A 26558-nucleotide genomic window follows, 5' to 3' on the forward strand; every position below is an offset into this window, starting at 1 on the left:
TATGATGATTAATAAAATCTTTAACTCTTTTTTTATCCTGCTTAAAATTGAATCTATGTTTTGGAAATCATATTATATTATTCTCAGAATTCCTATTGTAAATGCAATTAAACATTTAGAGACATGTTTAAGTAATGACGATATTTAACATAAGCAATAAAATGTACTTATAGTCACAATTGATGACTAGAGATATTCTACTCACATAAAGCTTGCCAGGACAATAAACAATGTTGAAAATGAAACCTAAGAAGGCGTTAATGTAACCGTAACTTAATAAAAGCTAGACGGACATACTATTCGCCGCTTAATTGACAATGTCGGTGAGACGAAGAGGCAGTAAAAGGACACGAACAAATTAACAATAATATAAGACGATCTATACTATAATTTACAAGGTATGGTATATTTTGATGGTAGAAATACAATCGCTTTAACTGGTTTTGTTTGAAGATCATACCATCGCTACTATGTCGACTATTTTCTCATTCCACGTCAAAGATAACCATATTCGTTGTGATTTTTCTTTTGACGTCTTTTTCGACCTCGAATCACCGGTTTGATCCATTGTTTTGTAACTATCGTGTAATCAACGTGATAGAAAATTGAAAGTCACGCGTCACATGAAAAGATCATGTAATTTTAGATCAAAGAAATTCCTAATCCCAGTTAAATTATTGCCAGTTTATTGCGAATCCCGGCGATCGCAGTACTTCCTCCGAGGCGTATTAGGCACTATTCGTCTTTCAACTACTTCTCTGCGGAAAGACTACAATTTGTTGTAATAAAACTCGTTTCTTTCAGCATGGTGTCAGTTGATTAATTTTTTGTTTGTTGAAGTAAGAACTAGAATTTATTTAACAACAGTTAAAATTAAATTTATATGTATGTGTGTTGATAATAAACTGCTTTAAATAATAGAGTAAGCTGTCTAATTGCCAATCTTCTGTACTCAGCTCGTCCGAAATAGTTACATTTTTATTTTAGACTTAGATTTCTATTTGTTTAAGTTGGAATTTAAATACTGACTCACTCCCTGCATCTTTTTTAATTTTAGTGTTCAGATTCGTTGAAAACAGAACAATCAATGTCTTTCCGATTACGTGTTTGAATGCAGATTTGGATGACGTTGCACCGCTCGTGATGCTATCCTCAGTGCAAGATAAAATTAACCTTGTACATATAAGTCTTTAAAGAATCTTTTAAATATTAGTAACACCGATAATATTTTATAGTTTTTGTATAATTTATTTGAAAATAGACGTATAGATAATGCTGAAATAAAACAATAGAAAAATATTACAAGAAATCTTATTATTTTTCGCAAGATAATAAATTAGTCAACAAGTAGTCAAAATTTATGCAGTATAAGGTAACGCTTTACAAAGCATATTGTACGAAACACAATTCGTAAAGACAAAGGAATTAACGTCATTAATCATAATCATCGCTTCTGTAAACAACGTTATATTACTTGGAGTAATGAACTTCATTGGCTCCATAAGATTCAAACAAGAAAAAAGGAATTCAAAGATTCATTTTTGCTACTCGAATAATATGAATAATAATAAACCTGCATACCTAGATAGATATTCTCTATTAGGAATTTTCAAGGGTGTGTGAAGGCTACCAACCCGCACTAGGCCAGCGTGGTGAACTGAGGCCTATTCCGTCTCAGTCGTCGAGGAAGCCCGTGCCCAACAGTGGGAAAGTATATAATACAGGGCTGATATTATTATTATTTCAATATGAATTTAAGCGGATTTATTGATACGCCTAGAAGAAAACAGAAAGGAAGTAATATCTTGAAATCTGGTGATACTGTAGAAAGCTTACAATGACAATACATTTTTCCCTTTAACTGACTTAACAAATGCTTTTGTCAAGAAATCTACAAAGGAATACTACTTCATTACAGAGCTATTTATCTTGCTTTTAAATGAATAAATATTATACATATTAATGCATTGTATATTTTTACGAAAATACATTGTATTTAGTTCCTTATTAGTATTACGTTTGAATACATTTTGTTTGATAACCCATAAATTAGTAACTGGGTCATCATCGACGCCCACGAAATCCACATTATCAAGGAAATTTTGAGTACTTTCATTACCCTTTAAAGAAATGGAATATGAATATTAGCAAAAATTGGAAAGGTAAGTTTATTTACACGTCAGTTTTCCTTGAGACGATGGTACCACCACATGGTATTCAAAGCGATTCGTCATAGTGTTTGCAACTGATAGCTAGGTTTTGCCTTTTATTAATATTACGTTTACAGCGTTGTGATTCATTACTAACCAGCTGCGTTTTTACTGCGTCAAACCTATTATAACTTTAACCTATAAAGGGTAGACGGTGAACCGTAAGAAAAAATTATCGGTGATGCAATTCTAGAAATAGGTACAGCTGTTGTTTTATTATGATGCAAGCTAATGAAGTTATAAGGTTATTTAAAATCGCTTTGACAGGTCAGTGTATTGTAAAACTTGATTACAAAATTATAATATATAATAATAATAATAATATCAGCCCTGTATTATATACTTGCCCACTGCTGAGCACGGGCCTCCTCTACTACTGAGAGGGGTTAGGCCTTAGTCCACCACGCTGGCCTAGTGCGGATTGGTAGACTTCACACACCTTCGAAATTCCTATAGAGAACTTCTCAGATGTGCAGGTTTCCTCACGATGTTTTCCTTCACCGTTAAAGCGAACGATAAATTCACAAAGAATACACACATGATTTTTTAGAAAAGTCAGAGGTGTGTGCCCTTGGGATTTGAACCTGCGGACATTCGTCTCGGCAGTCCGTTCTACACCCAACTAGGCTATCGCCGCTTGTCAATTATAATAAGTTATCTATTAATGTAAATTTAATAGATTGATAATATTTTTATTAAGGATTACTTAGTTTATAAAAAGATGTCGGCAAAGATTTTTAAAACTGATTATAACGTGCTGTATTTATTTAAAATTATTTCAATAGCCTCAATGACTTCAATGGACTATTTGGAAAAACTTTCAATGAAACGGGGAACAATATCATTTTAAATATCGATTAAATAAAAATGTTAACTATTTTGTACTCATCTACTCATCTCATATTCTAAAGCATATTGCATGCAGAAGCTTTTCAGGCGTTCACTAGACGTGAAATAAAAATGCGGCGACCGGTTGAATTAAACCGGTAGCGTAACATATAGAAACGCAAAGAATAGCTCCCGGCTGAAGCTGACGGAGTAATATTTCAAAAAGACTGTCGCTTCTACACTAATAAGTATAGGTTCAACGGGTATTTCGTCAACGAATTTTCGGTTTACCGATTTGGTATGCGGCGGGCGTAGTATCTGTACTAATTCATAAAGCTGGAGTTTGTTTGTCTGTTTGTTTGAATGCGCTAATCTCAGAAACTACTAAAGCGATTGTGATTTTCTGTCACTAATAAGCTACATTACTCCTGAATGCTATTGGCTACTTTTTATCCCGAAAAAATATTTGCACGCGAGCCGCAGACAGTTGAAGATAAATCCAAAATAGGGGACTGGCCTGTGTTCGATTTTGTACATTATTCTATACGAAATGGTTGATCATACGAAAAAGAAACCCTCCTGCGAAAACTGCATTAAAATTGGTTAAAAAATGAGCCAGTAATTCATATTTCAAATATTACTATTTGCCGAAGTGGGCGCGAAGTAGGGATATCGCTTTATCTCTTTCTTTCGCACGCGTCGTAATGCCCGATAACGTCACACGTGGGTGTTGCGCCTCTTTTCTGTTTCTTGTTACTTACCCCTTCTACCGAAATTAAAAGACTTATAAGTTGTTGATTTTTTACCGGATTTAAATAATTTTTTCTGTGTTATAATTTATATAACGTAAATATTTGATAATAATAAAGAACAAAAATGAGTCCGGTCCCCTATTGACCTGTACGAAGCAAAATTGACAGAATGACGATACTGTTAGAAATGGGATATACTGCAGAGTAATAACGCCCTTAGAATTTATAAACGAGCAGAATTTATTTACTATTACCTGAGCTTTACACTACATCGTATGTATCACAGTTACACCATTTTTTGTTCTAGTTATTTTCCATCGCTATGGAAACTACAATGACATTTTCTATATCAGCCAGCTAAATTGATATAATACATATAAAACCTTCAACAGATACTAATTCAACTAATCAATTTATAAATAGATATAGATGCAACAAGCATTTCGTCAGCAAAAATTCTGCCTGTTGATATATCATGTGGTTCAATTGTCATATCAATGTTAAATATCAGCTTTATGCACCAAAAATTCAGAATCTAAAATTACTTATTTGACTAGTAATTTTTAAGCAAACGCTAGACATCATTCATTTGTACGAGAGACATCTTAATATTCCAGACGGCTAATCCATACAGAGTAAAACAGACGCTTCTCGTCTTGACCTTTGTGTAAAAAAATGTTTATCCCGTCCGGCCGTTACCATGATTCATGGCAGATTCGCCTAACGCCTAGCTTTCGTCGAAACAAAAATGTGCACTCGATAAATCAAGCATCATAACAATCGGTGCGGGAGTGAAGTAAATTGCGAACGGAGAAAAAACTCCGTTGACCTTGCGCCAACATACGCTCGGGTAGGGTTGCCACAATTCCAAACGTTTCCGGGAACGTAATCCGGCGGCGGTGCGGTGAAAATGAACCGACGAAATTACAGTTTCAAGCTATCGATTCGTCGTGCCGATATGCTATCGAACTTTTAATATGTCGCTTTTTATTGCGTGCATTCGTTTTGGTTTTTCGTATGTTTTTCGAATTGGGGACTTTTGTATATATGTATTAAGTACGCGTTTTCATTGATATTTTGGACATATCGGTATTATAAAAATCACACACAATGTAAACAATTATCGTATATTTCTGACTCAATAAACCGCTGCAGAATATGACATGAATGCAATACATGGTTAAACAGACAGATTAGTTATTAAAATAACTATTACTGCTTTCTTGCTGCATTTCACGTGGAAAGGCACGTATATTTTACGTTACATAATATTCATCTCATGAAATATTATTCTCAATTCAACAGTGAAATATTTGCAGAACAAAATCATTAAAACAGTGGTAACTCAGTTGAAACTGATGAATATGGTATTAATACAAAATTAATTAACAACCTTGAAAAATTAATTGTAGATTGTAAATAAATATTTATTAAAGTTTTATTAGGTGCCAACCCTAGTCCTCGCCGCTGAGTAACGTTGATTGTTTACACTGTAAGGTCTTACCGGAGATGAAAATTTAGTGGCTACTGATTTAAATAAGTCATGTTTCAAATTATATCGGGTAATAAACGGCGGGGGCTATTTAACTTTGGCGCTTTGAGTATAATAGAGGTATAGTTAACCATAAGAAGCTGAACAAGTTCAAAACTTAAAATGATCTATACACATTTGTGTTACCATTTAGTTAAAAGACAAAATTTACTTTACTTCACACAGTAAAAAAAGTTTTTTGAATAGAACTGAACGTGTATAGGCGAAATAAAACATTTATTTAGCTACTTTTTTGACTGTTTATACAAATAAAAACCTCTACGAACTTCGACTAGTTATTCGTATATCCGAGACCAATTTTAAATTATGACAATTTTATTATGACAATTTATATTCGCAACTTCAAAATAAATAGGTACTACATACTCTTCACATAAATGTATAGATACTAACCCCAGAGAAGATAAACAAAAAATAAAAGAAATCATCGGAAATTTACCAATATTATAATAAATGTTCATCGTTGTGATAGTTTATATTTTAACAATAACAGTTTTTTTCAAACATATACCTATTACTCTAGTATATTCTTAACAAATTTTAATCTTTTACAAAAATCCTATAAGGCCACTACCAAAACGTACAATTTATGTACAATAAATAGTCTATCCCGGAAACAAAATTTAGAAACCTGTTGTTTTGTTTGTATTTTTAATAAAAAGAAATAATCTATCTGTTCACAAATACGTCGTTGCGTTACTATGTGCTTGACAATCTGTCAAAAACACAATCATACATCATTTATATTTAGACATTCAAATTCAATACAATTGTTAAATACTTCAAAATACCCAAGGATCATATCATATACGAACCCTTTCTGTATAAGAATAAACTTTGCTATGTAACTTCTGTGTAAGAATAATCTTGAATCACCATTGTGTATACCAATAATACTGTCAAATCGTATGTAACTTCTGTATAAGAATACTCCTGAATCACCAGCTGGTAACTCATGACCCATGTACGAGTATAAACTACGCGTAACGTTAAAGACACGGCAAGAATGCGAATGATTCAGCCAGGAAACAATCCCTTGATCATTCGTCTACACTTTTCCGTCTGTCAACACCGTTTCGGTATCAAAAGTTCATTGCGGACAATCTCGGCTGTTCCCATTACGTCGTTGTGAATGATTGCGTTGAAATGCCATCTCGTAAAACAATTTATTGCTGCTATTAACTGACAATTCATTATTTCTAACGCTTGATTAAATAAAATTATCTTAATAAGAGGTATTTAGTTATTCTGGAGTTGGCCAATTAGCTATTCAGTTTTTGATTGTTTTACGTTTGTGCGAAATAATACCCTAAATAAATTTACATGTAAGAGTCTTGTTTGATCATATTAAGTTTTTACATTACTATATTTCTATAATATGAATTAAAATACAGCTAAACAACCTTTATAAGAATCTAAAGCTCTCTTCCCTGGTTGTAGTACGAATTCGTCGGCAAAATATACATTTTGAAATGCGGAGATATTATAAAATTGTAAGGAATTTACTTGCAACGTTTGAGGAAATAGTTATAATGTTTCTGACAATTATAATTATACAGAAACGACTAAAATTAACAGCAGGTAGTTAACATATGCATAAAAATATTACACGTATTTAAACATGTATGAAAAGGATTTTAAATGTAATATTTAGTTTGTATGTAGACCAGACATAGAAATAGCTACATTAAATATACTTGCAAAACTAAATAGCCGTTTAATTCTTATACATTATATTTATTACAGTAATAACCTATGTAATTCAATAGCAACCATTAAACATTTCTTTCTCCTGTACGACAAAATGCGTGCCAAAATTTCAACAGCAAAACGTACATTTAAAATTCTAAACAAATTACTTCGTGATGTGTTGGACAATTGCGTCGCCTCATTGGCCAGAAAAATGATTAATTGTCTGTGTAATGCATTTTCAAAATATAGCCCATGTTCTGTCATAACAGATCCATCCAAAATCTAGGTGTTAATTGGTACAAAAATAAACAATCCACAATGATATTGACAGTATTAGAAGAGCGAGCTATTGAATTTTGACGCATGTTTACATCCAATCTGTTTTGATATATCAAAGTTACATACATTTTCATAGAAATTTTCCTAAGTGTCCAAAATTTATAATTTATAATACAGATATCTTATGAGTCAATATATGTTTATCATTATAATATTTCAATTTCTTTTCCAAACATCTTCACAAATATTCCGAAGCAAGATGCATTGTATTCGTATTAAAACAATTTATGAATGCATTAAATCTATTTCTCCCCATAAATTAATCCGTTAGAGAGCATTTATATCGGAATATTTTATAGTAGTCCTGGCAACAGAATTCCCTTCAAGGTTAAAATAACAGAATATTCTACATTATTATGACAGTTATGCGTATAATGTGATCTTCAAACCATTACAAATAAAATATTATACAGGTCTAAGTATTTTTATCGTATCTGAAGGTGAAAATCTTTTTCATATCGATTTTTAAATATAAACAAGAAAGAAAACTGCTTTTAAAATAGGCAGAAACCGTCGATTCAATGATTTAAATGCACTCAGCGGTTTTAACTTTCTTTATGTATTTACACTACATCTATTAAAGTATTATCCAATAACGATAAAATGAAATAATTCATAAATTGTGAAGAATTTGTGGAAACGTCAAAACAAGCACTTTGTAATTGCAGATATATCTCCTATTGTTATAAGACCTATTTTTTGGAGGGAAACCGATTACGAGTAATTTGTAGTAGTATCTTTCCTTCTTGCAATATTTTAAATTCAACACAATACGCTGTCGTTGTCATAGTTTTGCGTATTACTTTTCTATTTTAACTTTCAGCGTATTCCAATGTTTGATGCAGCTGTTCGTGGAACTAACTAGATTCTTGTTTTACTTTTATTCAGTATACAGAAAATGGGAATACTGGAACTGTGCTCTGTATCACTGGATGTAATGAAAATTGCCTTTCACACATTTATTTTGATGACTACTATCTAGTCTTTATTTTTAAACAGTTAAATAAATTCATTCATTATTTTATTATTAGTGGGTTCACATGTTTTGTTTCCCTCATTTCTATTTCTGTGTTCCCTTGAGCGAACCACTTCATTGATACTACATGTTGAATTTACGTTTGTTTCGCGCTTCGGTATGCAGCGAGCGACTGCGTGTTTACGGTCTAACCATCCTGTATTTCTGTGATTACGTCCCAAATTTTCAATCGGATTTTTTTAAGTTCGACTATGATTTATGATATTTTAATGTCAATTGGATTACATCTATCTGATTCGGATATTACTAAATAAAAAACCTACTAAATTATTTTACATCAAATCATACTCCACTTAAAAAAATATATATATTAATTGAAATAATATACAGGCTCCAAAAAATAAAAGAATCGGTAATCGGTAGTAAATTCGAAAACAATATTGGTACGTTATAAAATGTGTTTACCTTGGTACGTTGGCATGCCTCATTAAATTTATAATCGACGTAAAACAAATTAAATTTAAATAATTTCATAATTTAGTTATCATTAAATAAAACAATGGTTATAATAGTCATGTAATCATTACGGAAAGAAATATTCAATCAAATAGTATTATGTATTTCGAAATCCTTTGTTAACATAGATGTTCTAGTCAGAAATCTAATTATCCTAATGAATCAGTCATAATATAACACTTTTCATAAATGCTGAAACATATTTAGTGAGTATCAAAACGTTCCAACGTTCCATTACACGATCACTCCAGTCTTCAATAACTTTGAATTATTAATCGATCATACGCAAACACATATCGTGTACAACAAAGCGTATTTGATCAACGTACGACCATTATTCGATGTAATAGACAATTTCATAGCACCGAGAGGAGCCCACAAAAGACAGGCACGACCACAAGCGGTTGGATCGGTCCTCTCACATCGCGGAGTAAACACAGCTAACAATGGCCAGATGATGGACAGCGAAAATAGAACGTAAAGTAAACAATCGCCGACAAAGCGAGCGTTGCGAAGCCGAACAGTGAGATTAACCAACGCTGAGCAAGCTTTTGATATCCTGTAACGTCATGCGGGCCGCACGTGCGCTGATGCTCTGATAGCATGCACTCCACTAACGACATTTGTTGTATTTCTTTGCGCAAATAGTGCAGCGACGTCATAGTGACGTGCTTCTGGCGGATTATGATTGATGACGTCATTCCTCGTCACTGTTGTAATTGTGTACTTAACACATCCACGTCGTTAACGCCAGTTCATAAGTGTTGATGAGTGTTTGTTGAACAGCTAAGTAGCAATGTTATAGATGTATGTATAATGGAAGAGTACTTTTTAATAATGATATATCTGTAAAATTCAAGAATGGATAAATCCAAACGGAATTATAATCAAGCTTCCCTCCATCAATCTTCGTCTTTAAAGCAATTACACTGTAATTAGTACTTTTTATAAATAACCTTTTATTATTTATAAAATTAGTATGACCTTCGTTTCTGTAACTCAGTCACTATCCATTCCGAATCCCGATGAAGATATAACTAGCACTCGTGACATGAAACTGACGTGCTCAAACTTGCGTCACTTTGCAAATTGGCATAAATCCCCGCGCTTTTAGCTTCCCATTGAGCCGTCGCATATTAGTGAAATTGAATAGTAGATAAACCAGTTATGAACACAACTAAACGCACTCAGTAAAGTAGTCGGTATCGATCGGTAGCAACCATGATAATTCGTTCAAAGCCAACAGCTAAGTGGCATAGTTCATTTAAATTTTCAAACGGATCTGATTCATGAACTGAATTGAATCTTTGTGACTCAATCAATTGCAACCATATTTATCTTGATATAAAACATCTGTCCGTGTTGTGTTTAATCACGAGATTGGAAAAATGTTAATTGGCTCGTAACAATGTATTACATTAGAACAGTAAAATAAATAAAGCCAAATTTTTTATGGCATTCCTTACTTCATAAATAGCTGGAATGGTTACCTTGTATAGTTATGGAAAATGGTTTTATTCGTGGAACACCTCGTATGAAAACACGCTATGATAAATTGCAAGAATTTATTACATTTTAATGAAAAAAACTTTTCAAGTTTAACAATTTTAAATAACAAAATAAATTACAAAGTGTATTTTATAAAATAATCATAAAAACATATTTAATAAGGAAGATCAATTTGATGTTCATAGATCCTTTAAAAAATCATTTTGGAACTTAGGAACATTTTTTAATTAATGCATTTTACATCAAACAAACATCCTTCTTAATAGGCTGTCCGTCCATCACGCCAAAAAGGTCATGATTTAATATCAACACATTAAATACGAAGGTATTTTTATTGTTTCATGATAACCGAATAAAATAGAAACAAAGAAATAATTTCAAAAGTTATTCGTCTACCAAGGTCGACATGTTATTGGATTATATCGTAATTTGTATTTATAGCCTGCCCAAGTAAATAAAAACCTTCGTTTTGTCGTGATACAATAGCACTAATTTCTTTTAGGTACTGAAACCATTAACTTTAATCGAAATAAGCACAAGTGGCGCCCCCTCGGCAGGTATTTTTAATGGCCCCGGCAAAGAAACTCTTCTGCACCAGATGATAAGCGAAGTAGGGCCCAATAGGATGTCGACCAACGAGAGGTGATTACCCCTCGCCAGCTTGTTTTGAATGGATATACATATGATTCCGATGTATGTGGAATAATATAATTAAAATAGCGTCACGGATGCGTCTTTATAAATTGTTCGGTGTTTTTTGTTCTTCATGGCGAAAAGAAGCAAAAACCACTTCACCTACCAGTTTAATCACCAATAAACCATCGCACATGCATTTTATTTCCAAAACGGAACGGTTTAACCGTACAGAACGAAGCCACGTGCCTGTGGTATTGACAGCCGTGTGTTTACTAAGCCCAGTGCTTACGAGCTGAAATAGGTGCAATTAAAAGCATTCGCGTGACATCCGACCAATCGGATTCGGAAATCAACGCTAACTATTGTTTCGGACGTGTGTGTACACGACTTGTTTCCGTTTGATTTCACGTCGTATTTGTATAATCCAGCTGTTACATTAAACAGTGGAATATTTCGTGTTCGACACATGTGTTGCATTTGTTGCAAAAATAGGGGCAGAAAGAAAATATTCTTATTTTTGTCCTGTAAAGAAAAAATTAAAAGAATAATGTAACAGTAATTTTTTTATTACAACACATTAAATATAATTAAAAATTGTATTCTTAAACAAAATTTGTTTACTGTTTGAAGATAAAATTGAATAGACTTTAATTAAAATTTATTAATTATAACAATTTTATGACAAAGCTCGTTCTTTGAAGGGTATTGAACATTTTGAAGTTTCCTAACTTTTATAATTTATTATTAAAGACGGCAACGGTGGATTTCTCAAGGACTCAATCTATTATTTTGCTTGTAAAATACTTTATAGTTTAGCGAGAAATGTAATAAATTGATTAAGCACCTTCTGCTAAATATCATTAGGAATAATTTCATATGCATTTTATGAAAGGCCTACTAATATTTTTTGTGATTTTCCGCTAATAATTTGTTTTGCTAATAATTTTCCGCGTGTAATTTGCAAGCTACTCATCGCTCTATAAGTTATAAGCTATCAAAGTGACTATACAGTTTACATTATTAAATTATACAGAGTGATTTTGACAATGTATTACTAAATCAAGAAACATACTTATCGACTTGAAAATAACACTTACAATAAGTTACTCGTACTGTATATGTAAACTAAAAAAATTAAAGTTGCAACGAAATAAATATCAATAGAGTCATTTTAATTTTAAATGCAGTCATGCCACTATTACTACTTTAAAAATTCGTTGCAGCGGCAACATCATACTTTCAGTCAGAAAAATGTTCACGCACACGCCGTATTCACGCTAAACTGCAACTATTGGGAATAATATTATATTTTTTTCATAGTGGTACGACAAAGGGACCCTACCACAGCCGATGGTAGGTGGTAAGGGCCCAATAGAATGTAGACGAGAGATTATGGCGTGTTGTAACTCGATATACACAGGCTGCGTTATAAATTTATTTATTTTTGGCACAATATTAGCAGAGGTAAGACGAGTGTTTGTTTTCATTTCTTAACACAATAATAAAATAACCCTGTATAGCTAGACTAGGTATTTACAATTAAAAGTAGACTATTTCAAAATGCTCGGTTTACTAAAAACACCATTGACTAAATCACGCAAAAACACGTTTAACCCTTAATAGAAATCACTTTACCCAAGGTCCATAATCGTTCAATAAAGCAATTAACCTATGCAGCATTGACTCCCTTGTCGCCTTTGATGATCACTTCACCTCAACGTCACTTAACTAATGAAACACAGGTGACGTCACAACTCTGGCTTCACTAAGGTATTTTTGTGTGTTACTGGATCTGAACTGAATCAAGCTCTCTGCCGCCTCTAAAAATAGAAGAACAATAGTCGCATTTCTAGACTCCCACACGGTACGGCTGTGTGAAAAAAATATCTAGATTCTATTGACTATTTCATGCGCGACTTGTAAGATATGATAATGTAAGATCCATATGAAAACACTCACTAGTGGTAGGTTTCTCATATGTGAACTTCCGCCTGGCTAGGTACCACCACAATGTCTATTTCTGCCGTCTAGAAGCAGTGTGTAGTCACTGTTGTGTTCCGGTTTGAACAACATTGTAGTCTGTGTAACTACTGGACATAATAAGACTTACCATGTCATGTCACAGGACGGGAGCGCAGTGGAATACCAAACAATACTTTGTAATTAAAGCTGTTGGATGGTGATTTTACTGTTTATGGGCGGTTGTATCGCTTACCATCAGGCGAACGTTAAACTCGTCTCGTCATTTAAAACAATAACAAAAAATCCTTGTAAGATATAATTATTATCTTCATTTGTCTTTCTATTACTGCCCGCGACCAGCAGACTAGACGAACCATTGAAGTTTACATATATTACATTTTCCAATAATATAAATAATGGTTATTATTTCACTAATTTTAAACAACTTTTATTTTTATTTGTAAAGACGGACACCGTCTTTATATTTCAAATTAAAAAATATTTAAAGAAGAATATTTAAAAGTACAAGACAGAGGGCAGATTAAAGCTAAAGAAACCACTACCTGTTGCAAATAATTATCTCCAACCAAGAACTATAGTAAAAATAAAAAACGTAATACTAAAGGATAAAATATAGACTTTGAAGAATAAATCAAACAGTTTCCTGGTCGGAATGACAAGACCTAGAGGAACTGATCATTATAATGGACGGTATGCTAACGTTGTAAAGCCCAAGCAATCCATCACGTTATGTCCACCGTGGCACGTGACTAGAGTGACCACTAATGGATTGTGGTCGGTGCCACTATTCTAACTTGTCTGCTTTAGAATAAATGATGTAGATGAAACAATGAATTTGGGACGCTCTGCGTTCGCGCGAGGTGCATTGTTTTTAGATTTAGATTGATTGTTTAAATTGATATATTGAATATTGGTATTTTTAAACTAATATTCGAACAATGGTGAATTTGATACTGAAAGTGTGATATTTCGAAATGTAGAAGAATAATTAAATCAATGACATTTTAAAAGTAATAAATGACACTATAATTATATCTTGAAAATATCTGCTATTTATCTAGTGATTTAGTTTTATACATTATTCTAAAAATATATTTAATGATGTTAAAGTAATTTAATATAATATGTAAAAAAACATTTATTTAGAATTTTCTAAATCGATTAAAAATTCTATACCATTTCTATCTCTAATCGTATTGCAATTCCATAGGATTGAAATAAAAATCGCTCTTTTTCAATTTACCGATGCAATACAAATCAAGACGGCTACATACAGTTGTTACTACCCAACCGATGTGTCTGGAAACGCGGCAGACGTCCGAACAGAAATAACGCTAACCTATTGTGCCGCACATACATACATCACACATCGGTTAATGTACGTATTCCAATAAGAATAGGGCTGAAACTGGCAGGAGAAAATGAAAAAAAAAAAAAACAAAATGAGATAAAAATATTTTAGTGCTAGGATTAACGAAGAGCTGAAACTGGAAGTAATTATGATTTCGGTAAAGGTTTGGAGATTTTAACATATTAAACTGCGAGAAAAGTAAATACAATTAGTTTAAAAACCTGTTAAGCCAATGACGAATATTTATTATATTGGGTTTTGATCTTAATATCCAAATTGAGTGTATGTCCATAAATTACACCAAAATATAAGGATAACAAACACCAAATACAGTTGACAATTAGGGACTGTTTCACAAGTTGTATTAGCGGCGATAGCCTAGTTGGGTGTGGAACGGACTGCCGAGACGAATGTCTGCAGGTTCAAATCCCAAGGGCACACACCTCTGACTTTTCTAAAATCATGTGTGTATTCTTTGTGAATTTATCGTTCGCTTTAATGGTGAAGGAAAACATCGTGAGGAAACCTGCACATCTGAGAAGTTCTCTATAGGAATTTCGAAGGTGTGTGAAGTCTACCAATCCGCACTAGGCCAGCGTGGTGGACTAAGGCCTAATCCCTCTCAGTAGTAGAGGAGGCCCGTGCTCAGCAGTGGGCAAGTATATAATACAGGGCTGATATTATTATTATTATTATCACAAGTTGTAAGTTAATTTTATTTGACAGTTATCGTATTAAACAACTAATGTAAATAGTATATACTCATTTTATTACCATTTATTTCGAAGCATAGATAAGAGTGTGACTTTTGTATTTGGTCGACATTAGTGTGACTAGTAATATTCACTCAGAAATCATGAAAAAGGCCCTTATTGTCACTGGAATTAAAAAATATCACAAAAAAATTCAACCAAGAAACATTGTCTATTAACTCGATAACCCTAAGGCGTCTGCTTTGATCTGTTAGCACTTATATCGGCGCAGGTACAGATCATTCACGATATGCCTCGCGTTCAACCCGAACGAACTCAAACAAAAGATTTCGTCTCAAAAGAAAATGGAAAGAAAACTGTGTACCATCGGATACTTTTGCTCAACATCAAAAAATGATTTCTTTGTGAAACGAAGTTCGCTTTTTCACTGTCACAATTACTTTTGTGTTTTGTAGTGTCAGTTATGTTGATAATGACGGTAGAAGATTTTAATTGACTTTTCACATAACTTGCAGTCATTATTATTTTCATAGCAAATACCTTAAAAATGTAAATATATGGATACAAAATTTATTCAATATTAATCTTTGAATGCATATTAGCTATTAAAATGTATTATATTCATTTAGTTTCCATTTAGAGGACCCTTATAATATAGCGAATACAGTCCTTAAACACTTTCTTATAAGTATACTCAAACAACGTCGTAACACTGCCAACAAAACCTATAAAAATAACACCAAAACAAAGAAAATCAATTGAATTACAAATAGCCACGTCCCAGCTCTCCATGCAACGAATTTTGAGCAGCCAATACGCCTTATAGGCACTAAAGCATTCCTGTGAACCAACGCCACTTCAGCACAAACTACCTTATATAAAGTTTTGTAACAGATATTGTTCAATATTTTCTATACATGTCCAATTTTATAAAAAGAACGTATGGTAATAAATGCAGTTTCAAAAAACGTATTAAGAACAAACTAGGAAGGCAGATTAAATATAAGGTTGATATTTTAGGTCAGATGTATATTGTTTTAAATATGAGACTGTACCATTAAGCTAAAATAATAAACATGTTTTTATAGAAATTTATATATACGTGTACGCTCTTTTGCATTTAGGATAGGTATATAATAATATTTAAAATACTTATTGTATAAACCTTAACAAATATTGTGAAATAAATTGTCGTAACAAATAAAAATAAACGTTGTGTTTGATCTCGGTTTAATTTTGTGAGTTCATTGTATTTTGTTATCTAATAAAATTTGGTCAGATATTCCGATTTATAAACGCTAATGCTTTTATACCAAGGGTGTTGACCGGTCATTGGACCGTCACACTAAAAGTTCATTCTTCCAATAAATTCGGATGTTTTCGCCACGTAAACTCGAATAAACTGGGCGCCAACATTTAATAAATTGTCTACAAAACACTCTCAAGTTGCCAGTCAAAATAATAAATAGTTGAAAACTTTTTTCTATCTCGCTAACAATATATCCAATAAAACCGATACGTGACGGCGCTACCCGGAGACCGGTACGGAACTTCCAAATAAATTCAAAGAAACAATACGCCACGACACTGAATAAAATATAAAAATTTCACTTCACCCCGGCTTATGGAAACATGCTTTACTTGATTTATGGATTCGACGTGTTGCCGCGTGACGAGCTTCGGATGGAGTTGTTGGTTCATTCCAATGATTAATATAGCACCGTACTGTTCGCATGACGAGTGACACTCTTTGATGTTTTCACTGCGGAACATGTAAAGTTTTATGGATGGGCCTGCAATTAGTTTTGTTGATCGCTTCGTCTTGTATGTGAGCCGTGAAATAACATGTGCATGCACTAATAATGTTCAGCTAGAACTCTCTCCATTTAACTAATAAGCTTTTAAGATAATCCGTGCAGATTAGAACAATATTGCTTCTAATCACTTAGGTTTACAATTACTAATAAAGCAAGGTTCTTGATTAAATCTTTTAATATCAAAGAAGCTATTGGATTTCGTAATCCGTATAAAGGGTAGAGGTAAATCCATTTCGATATTGTTGATCCAAAAATAAAGTAAAAGCATATTCGTATCTTTATTAGATTTATAGAACCATTATTAGTTCTATACATTGTATTGAACGATGAATATTTAATTTCAATAACTTATTCTGGAGTTTGGACGATCGCCGATTTAAATGGACTAGCTCCTTTAAATTTCGCTTCTTAAATAACTTTCAAATTACGAAAAGAAGCGAAGCTATTCATTGCACATCGTACATCAAAAATATACTTAAAACTTCAGCCATATTCAATGTGGTCCACATTCTATTTTGAGGATTTCATTACCGTAATTCGTGATATATTCATTGAGCCAGTTGCGAGTGTTATCGTGCGTACCTTTATGACCATAATTCCGAGCATCGTGAGCCGCTTTTCCCCCATAAACCGGAGAAGTGGGCCAGCCGCGTTAATTGTCGTACCTTCGTTGCGTTTGCCAAAAGTACTTGGTTTAACTGGATCAGTCATCGTCATACATAAACTGTTAAATTTTAGTTTTTTAAATATTCTTTATATTAGCCGGCGCTAAGACGTCATTCGGATCGTTAAAATATATTTGTTCTTTTGATTTGTTATATCAAAGAATGTTTATTGCGAACGGTTTCCTTATATCTGTGATACGTCAAAACTTGCTTGCATGTGCATTTATTGGAATGTAACACGTGACCATTTTGTAAAAACAAGAAAAATATAGTCAAATGCTGATACCACGGTAGCGTAGTATTACAGTGCGACTACAGGGCTGAGTTGGGTTCGATCGCCGGTCGGGTAGTGGATATTGGATATATTGGATACATATACATATTGGATTTTTCTAGTCAATATCAGCCCGAAGTCTAAACTTGACGCCCGATATGGTGGTACGCTCACCCCCTATTACATCATGGGATGGAATACAAACCGGGAAAAGTGAATGCACCAGTTGCGCCTCTGACTACCACTTCGGGGATAGAAAGCGTGTATGTGTGTGCTAATATTCCAATCAGACTGTATCAAGATCAATAATATATTTGAATCTTAAACCGTGAAATAAATAGATCCATAAAAGACTTAAAAATATAGCATTCATATAGTTTAATATCAATGTTAATAATGATTCTAGAAAGACTTAGTGAATGCGATATCTAAAACATTACGCGTAAGAATCTGCATACACATAAGAGGTTAACAATGCAACATAACAAAGAAAAATGGAACAAAGAAAACCGTTTCCTGAACGTAGAAAAATGTAATGGAGCAATACTAGCGGTGACAATCGATTTGCCGGACAAATGGTGAGACCATTGCCTTCGGCTTGCGACCGCGGCGGACTATTTATTTTTGTATCCGAGACACGTAAGAGCGTATACTATTCTCCGCAATATTGAACCGCTACTATGGATTTTGAGTTGGGATTGAGAGTCTAGATGATATTGGTACGGAAGATTTTTTTTAAATAGGTAAAAATTTGCGTATTCCTTACCGATAACTTTGCATACTTTTGGATTATTTTCTTTTTATCGAAGTACCAAGTTGATAAAAACCAGATGTCAGCTTTATGTTGTTATTAAAATTCAACTCGAGTAAGTTAAGGCAAAAGACAAAAAGAGACTTAAATCTGAATAAAACAATATATTCAAATCTGGATAATAAAATATAATACAAAACATAAAAGCAATATTTTATAAAAATAAATATTTACTTCGAACACATTGTTCGTGTTCGAATATTTGATCTCAGACTGGCACAATGCGTACAAAAAATTCTATATAAAATTAACATTTCTCAAATCCCGAGATAAAAGTTTGTCGAATGTTACATTGGGAAGGATATTAAGGCTTTGTAAAACGGCAACAAACTTTTGAACCGTAGGCGGCGCCGGGCTTCGGGGATTACGATCGATAACTTCTAAAAATAATGTGAAAATATTGATTTGAGAAATATTCCGTCGGTCGTTTTTATAAAAAAGTGTAAGGTCGATTAAGCAAAGTTTAAAAATATTTAATTCATTTTATTATAAAACGGGAATAATACATATTACTAGCTTCGACCTGTGGTTCCGTAAGCGTGAAAAAGTTTTTGCAGGGCCCTTATTCTGTATGATAGTGTAAACGCGTAACGCGGCCGTGTCATGTTATCTTCGAGAAATATGCGTGGAATGGTATTCTGTAAGCCAAATTTCTATAGTCCTAAACATGATGCGTTGTGTTACGTGCTTGTTACGCACTGTCAAAATAACGTGCGGGATAGAGAATAAGGCCCCAGGATAGAGAATAAGGCCCCTGGATAAATATTTTCCCGAGATATAAAGGAGCCTGTAGCACTCAGGAATAATTTAGGTAGCTTCCTGTTATTGGAAAAAAAATCAAAATCGCTTTAATAGTTCTTAACATCAGCACGTTCAAACAAACAAACGAACTCTTTAGCTTTATATATTAGTATAGATAAATCTCATTATTTTTGTATTTCTTATACAACTTTCCAATTAGACACAAAACTTGAATGTGAATGGTATACAGAAAAATTCCAGTGGTGGATAAAAATATTATACTACTTTTTATCCCCGAAAATAATGGGTATTTCATTTCGGGGAAGGACTATCAACGGGCGGAACCGCGATCAAAAACTAGTTTGATACAAACAAAAGTAGGAATATTCTTTTGCATTTTGATATTTAGGGCCATTTCACGACTTTCAACCGGAATGGACGTTGTTTGGTGAGAAATGACTCTCGTTTTGTATCTTTACATTTTTCTGACAGTACCAATTTTATTTCTTACAATTGTTCGTACCTTTCTAAAGACAGCTTTATAGCGAATTGCAAACGATTTAAGACCTAATATTTCAGTTGGCATATGTATCGTAAGTTGAGAATTCTTTGAAGTGTTAGAGGGACGTAAATGGACCGTAATAATAATTATAGATAGATAGAAAAATAGATAGATTATAAATGGCCTTCCAAAGTTTCGAAAACCGAGGTTTTGATATAAGTACAGGGTCTTATACGATGGACTATCATACTAAAACAGATCAACAAAGGACCTCGATGTGCATCGATTCAACGCCCATATATGTCGCCCGAAATTCCGTAGTTTAAGTTATTTACATTTATTATGTTATTTATAAAAGTCATTGCTCAACACATATCTGTCCGATTAGGCTATAAAAATCACCGAAAGTATTTTTCTGTACAATTTATATTATTTTAGTCCGCATCCTAAAACACAAACAGCTAAACAAAATTTTGAAACACACTATTAGCTTTCTTATGAAGCTATTAATCTTCAGCGCTTTATAACATATTGTCGACATAAAAAGGAGGGTTTCAGTAATCTATTAACAAAAATATCTTTAAATATGTAAATGTTCAATTTACAACGTAACTAACAAGATACAAATAGACTATAAGTTCCCCGATGTAGGGCAATAGACTACTATATAATCTAGGTTTTTAGATACAACACACTAGTCAAAATGCTTTGTATAATTGTTAACGCTAAGAGAAACAGAGCAGTATACAAATTTTTTTTTTACATAACTGATATAAATACCTTTAAAAGAGTGCCTGAAAATGAGATATGCATAAAATATAAGTGATATATGAAGAAACGTGTAGAGTTTCGTTATAGCCATACGTTTTATTGGGTGGCCGATTTCGTGCCCGTGTTTTACGTTTTCTCGGGATGAAAGCGAAAAATATTAAGGCAATTTTATAAACAGATTGCATTCGTAAACTTTACGATGTTCGAAACACGAAATTATGGTACTGGAGTTGATTTTGCCGTTTAAACATCTTGGGCGATAAGCATATTTGTTTATTTTGTTGGCCAAGTAGGCAAATAATCTAACGGTCCGCCTGGTTGTATACGGCACCCATCACTTATGCAATGCCAGTGGCACAGCCAAGCCGTTGTCTACCGGAAAGTGAGCACTCTGAATAAGCCTCGTCTAAATAACGACAGGTCATAGCCCTGGAGGACCACCGATGCAGGGAGTTCATTTCATCGATATGGCTACGTTTTTGACGGCGTAAGATAATCCCAAGTTTAACAACTTTCGCATTTAGGGATTCTAGGGTGTCAGGAACGTAGAGGGCTGGCGAGGGAACTGATTCTGTATCAGTTAAAAAGAATGAGGGTAGTTAAAATTGAATATATAGTATGTAAGAGCAATAACTCAAACTTTCAAAACGATTCACGCATCAGTCAAAAATATTAGACGTTGTATAATAACCTCCTTCAAACCAAAATACAATGGCGCAAACTTGTTGCTTCTTCTTCATCGTCTTCTTGTAGTGCCTCTCCGACTAGTGAAGATTGGCAGTCAACTGAACTTGTTGCTTAACGGCAAAAATAATCAAAAAAGCTACCACATTTTTCAACTAAACTTTAATAAAACGGGCACCAACATTTTAGAACAAATTCTACGCGATGTAAACCTAATCTCTAAAACGACATGATTAAAGATCCATTATAGAAAACCGTCGCACCACAAACAGCACTACTTCTAACAGATCGCGATATAAACCGTTTAATAAGCTCTCGACATCGTTTTAATGAAGACGGAGCGGTAAAGTTATCCCGGTTTCTGAGTACGTATAAAATTAATGTTGTACAATTCGGCATTAACGATGGCGACTTAATTGCTTGTAATTTTTGTTTGTATTTCATCTTGGCAGTGTACACTGGACTTAACGGTAAGAGAGTAGTTTAAATAAGAGCTAATTAATCAAAATCGAAGATCGTATTTATCCATCGTACATCAGTTATCAATTGAATTCCATTCTCGAAACGATTCACTTATTTGTCAATTATTTATTCTTAGATACAGCATTGTAATTATTACATTAGGTCACGGCGATCACTGCAATAGGCTCCAAGCTCATATCGTAGTAGATAAAATAAGAATTAACAATACATAATTTGTTATTTTTTTTAGATTCTTAAATATATGAGTTTCTCAGAAAAATTGGTTGATACTTTGCATCCAAAATAATTCCGAATTTTGTGCAACTATTTTCCCCCTCATTCTTTTAAACAAACCTGTCTAGAGACGCAGGTGCAATCGCTACTTCTCTAACTACCTCTTTTAAAAATACTGTACGGGTTAAAATTTAGCAAACTTACAATTTAACTGCCATATGCATGATTTTTGTATCCAAAATCTTTGTAGCAAGAGTGAACTGCTTTCAACTCCAGCTCCGAAATTTTCATTTTCATTTTCCTTAAGATGTTGTTTGGGCTCGGAGATGGTATTTAGTCTGGAAGGCGTTTTAATGAGTCGGCCTCGTGTTCCGTAATAAATTCTTGGCCGTTTAGTCATTGATAATAATTTAAAATTAGTACTGTAGTAACATGTTTGAGACACATTCTTACACGTGTAGGTAATGAAAAATATTTTTAACCTCCGGCGGATAGAGGGGTGTTATAAAAACCCCTTAAGGGAGGATGGAAATGCTTCTTTAGCGGTCACCTGACGACGTTTGTGACAAAATATTACTAGGTATTTATACCTATACTTGAATTTATAATTTTTATATGTTAGAGGATTTTTGTGTAAGGGTATTTAACTTTTTGGATATAATTGGAATACATAAAAGATATTATTAATTCATAATAATAATATATTTTTATTGTTTTAACAAGAATATGCAACTAATATAAATAAACAAATGATCGTAATGTACTTAACGTCAATTATTATAAAAAGTGGCGGTAAGACTTAAATAAATGACAATACCAATGAATAGTTACACCACTAAAACTGCAAACTTATCGACTTAGATATGTATATCTTTACTTTTTATGATTGAACACTAATAGTGTACATTGTTACTATGTTATATCTAATGGACCAGCTAGGTCTCGCCTGTTTATTAGCCTAAGTTTTTCCTGTCTAATATATGGAACATACTAAAATAATTATATAAAGAGGAAGAAAAAAAAATTCTTTGCAAGTAGGTACTTAAAATAGTAGTGATAGCATAATTATGAAATGCTGTCAATTGCCTAATATGTCGAATTCAAGACTTATGAACCGAAATATGGGTATAGGCATTAGGACTCTGACTTCAGGCATAAAATGTGTCTAAAGATTTAATCAATAATATCTAGGACGATGCTCAGAAACCAAAAAAAATGGTAATAAATAATGTTGTTCAAATCTCCAAGTATTATAACGGATTGTGTGTGTCCATTAATAAAATAAAACGGTCTAATCGATTTATAGGCTGTCTTTACAATATTTATTAGCAAAATGGAGTTTTCTCGTTCCAACAAAATTATCCTGTCATGAGTTTATCCATAAATTTTGTTTTAATAAAATCTCATAAAATAAATATAAACTCTTTGTCATTAACTCTTAAAAGTTATTTTTATTTGTACGCTCAAATTATGTTTAGACTTTATAGACATTCATAGGATATTTTTCACCACGAAAATAGGTAAATTAAACATTTACTCACCTTTTATCCTCAACGGGGCAGGCAGTGGCGCAACTAGTGTGCCCGCTTTTTGTCGTGTGTATTTCGTCCTATAATGAGATTAGAGGCAAGCCTGTCGCTATATTGTGCACGAATTCCGGTACAAATCTATACTATTCTATACTTTCTATACTATTATATAAAGCTGAAGGGTTTGTTTGTTTGTTTGTTTGAACGCGCTAATCTCAGGAACTACCAGTCCAAAATGAAAAATTCTTTTTGCGTTGGATAGCCTTTTGTCCGTGGAGTGCTATAGGCTATATATCATCACGCTATGACCCAATAGGAGCGGAGCAGTAATGGCTAATCTCAGGAACTACCGGTCCAAACTGAAAAATTCTTTTTGCGTTGGATAGCCCTTTGTTCGTGAATTGCTATGGGCTATATATCATCACGCTATACCCAATAGGAGCGGAGCAGTAATGGCTAATCTCAGGAACTACCGATTCGAACTGAAAAATTATTTTTGTGTTGAATAGCCCTTTGTTTGCCCTTTGTTCGTGAAGTGCTATAGGCTATATACCATCACGCTATACCCAATAGGAGCGGAGCAGTAATGGCTAATCTCAGGAACTACCGATTCGAACTGAAAAATTATTTTTGTGTTGAATAGCCCTTTGTTTGTGGAGTGCCCTAAGTTATATATCATCACGCTATGATCAATAGGAGCGGAGCAGTAATGAAACATGTTGCAAATACGGGGACAATTTATTAGTTTTGAGAGCTTCCGTTGCGTGCGCTGCGTAAACGGTTAAAGTTATGCAACAATCATGTATGACGGGATTGTTCCTCTTAAAAAGTTCTAAAAAAATATATTATAAAACAAAGTCCCCCGCTGCATCCGTCTGCCTGAACGTCTTAAACTCAAAAACTACCCAACGTATTAAGATGAACTTTGGTATGGAGACAGTTTAAAACCCTGGGAAGAACATAGGCTCCAGGGAAACTACTACTTTTATAATGGAAAACTTTAGCCTGAAAAACTTTATAACGCGGGCGGAGCCGCGAGCAAAAAGCTAGTACTATTATATAAAGCTGAAGAGTTTGTTTGTTTGTTTGAACGCGCTAATCTCAGGAACTACCGGTCCAAACTGAAAAATTCTTTTTGCGTTGGATAGCTCTTTGTTCGTGGAGTGCTATAGGCTATATATCATCACGCTATACCCAATAGGAGCGGAGCAGTAATGGCTAATCTCAGGAACTACCGATTCGAACAGAAAAAACTTTTTGCGTTGGATAGCCCTTTATTCGTGGAGTGCTATACGCTATATATCATTACGCTATACCCAATAGGAGCGGAGCAGTCATGGCTAATCTCAGGAACTACCGGTCCAAACTGAAAAAATCTTTTTGCGTTGGATAGCCCTTTGTTCGTGGAGTGCTATAGGCTATATATCATCACGCTATAACCAATAGGAGTGGAGCAGTAATGGCTAATCTCAAGAACTACCGGTCCAAACTGAAAAATTCTTTTTGCGTTGGATAGCCCTTTGTTCGTGGAGTGCTATAGACTATATATCATCACGCTATACCCAATGGGAGCGAATCAGTAATGGCTAATCTCAGGAACTACCGATTCGAACTGAAAAAATCGTTTTGTGATGAATAGCCCTTTGTTTGTGGAGTGCTCTAAGTTATATATCATCACGCTATGACCAATAGGAACGGAGCAGTAATGAAACATGTTGCAAAACGGGAACAATTTATTAGTTTTGAGAGCTTCTGTTGCGTGCGCTGCGTAAACGGTTAAAGTTATGCAACAATCATGTATGACGGGATTGTTCCTCTTAAAAAGTTCTAAAAAATATATTATAAAACAATGTCCCCCGCTGTATCTGTCTGCCTGAACGTGTTAAACTCAAAAACTACCCAACGTATTAAGATGAAATTTGGTATGGAGACAGTGTTAGACCCTGGGAAGAACATAGGCTCCCGGGAAACTACTACTTTTATAACGTAAAACTTTAGCCTGAAAAACTTTATAACGCGGGCGGAGCCGCGGGCAAAAGCTAGTATTCAAATAAAATTTTATTCTATGAACTATATAAAAAGGTATAATAATAATATAAACCCTGTAGTATTTATTTATTTATTTATTTATTTATTTATCACAAATTAATGTAAGTTTACAGTACTGACACCAAAACACTTACATTTTCATTAACAAAAATTTCAAACATAAAATTTAACAAATATAAACTCTATAAAACAAAGGATATCATTATTTCTTAACTAAAATTAAATAATTATTAAAAACTTAATACCTATACATATACTATGTGCACTTATTATAAACTATCTAGGAACAGCTTAATTAAATTATATATATGGCGGGGTTTGTCATGAAAAAGGTCTAGATCTGCGTGTTGAGCGTGCATAGCGTTGAGTAGTGCGACGGCGCGGGCGGTAGGCGCCGCAGCACCGCGGTGCGTGCGCACTCCTCGTGGCGCCGCGAACATCCTTCTGCGCCGACGCGGACCATCCGCGCTCTCCGCTCCGACCAGAAATCGAGCCGGAATGCAAGCTAGACCCACTTGTTCTAACGTGGTCGGATTGTCCACCTTGTTTATAAGGAGATGGTAGTAATGGACTAAAAGTAACAGCTTCCGCCTGTACTCCAGCGTATTTAGCCCCACCATCCCCGTTATAAACATAGATGGGTACAGATATGGATAATACCCATACATTCGCTTGTACAAGTATCGAGCGAATTTTTTTTGAATTCGTTCGATTCCTAAACTATATATACTTTGGTATGGATCCCAGACCAATGCATTATATTCGAGTCTACTGCGCACATACGCTTTGTATAGCGTTAAAGCAACTCTACAACTATCAAACGTGGAACATACCCTTATTACAAACCCGAGAATTTTACTGGCACTTTCGCAGGTAGATATTATATGCTGCCTAAAGTCCAATCTTGAGTCCAGTAACAGTCCTAAATCTTTTATTTTATCTACCCGTTCTATCCTATTATC

General features: G+C 33.8%; 1 long non-coding RNA gene across 1 annotated transcript in view; it reads left to right on the plus strand.

Moving 5' to 3' along the window:
- Nucleotides 1-26558, plus strand: part of LOC119189084 — an 86556-nt gene that overhangs the window by 54714 nt on the left and 5284 nt on the right. The gene's annotated exons all lie outside the window — the stretch shown is intronic.

This window comes from Manduca sexta, chromosome 12 (assembly GCF_014839805.1).
Source record: "Manduca sexta isolate Smith_Timp_Sample1 chromosome 12, JHU_Msex_v1.0, whole genome shotgun sequence".
In the NCBI taxonomy this organism is placed as follows: domain Eukaryota; kingdom Metazoa; phylum Arthropoda; class Insecta; order Lepidoptera; family Sphingidae; genus Manduca; species Manduca sexta.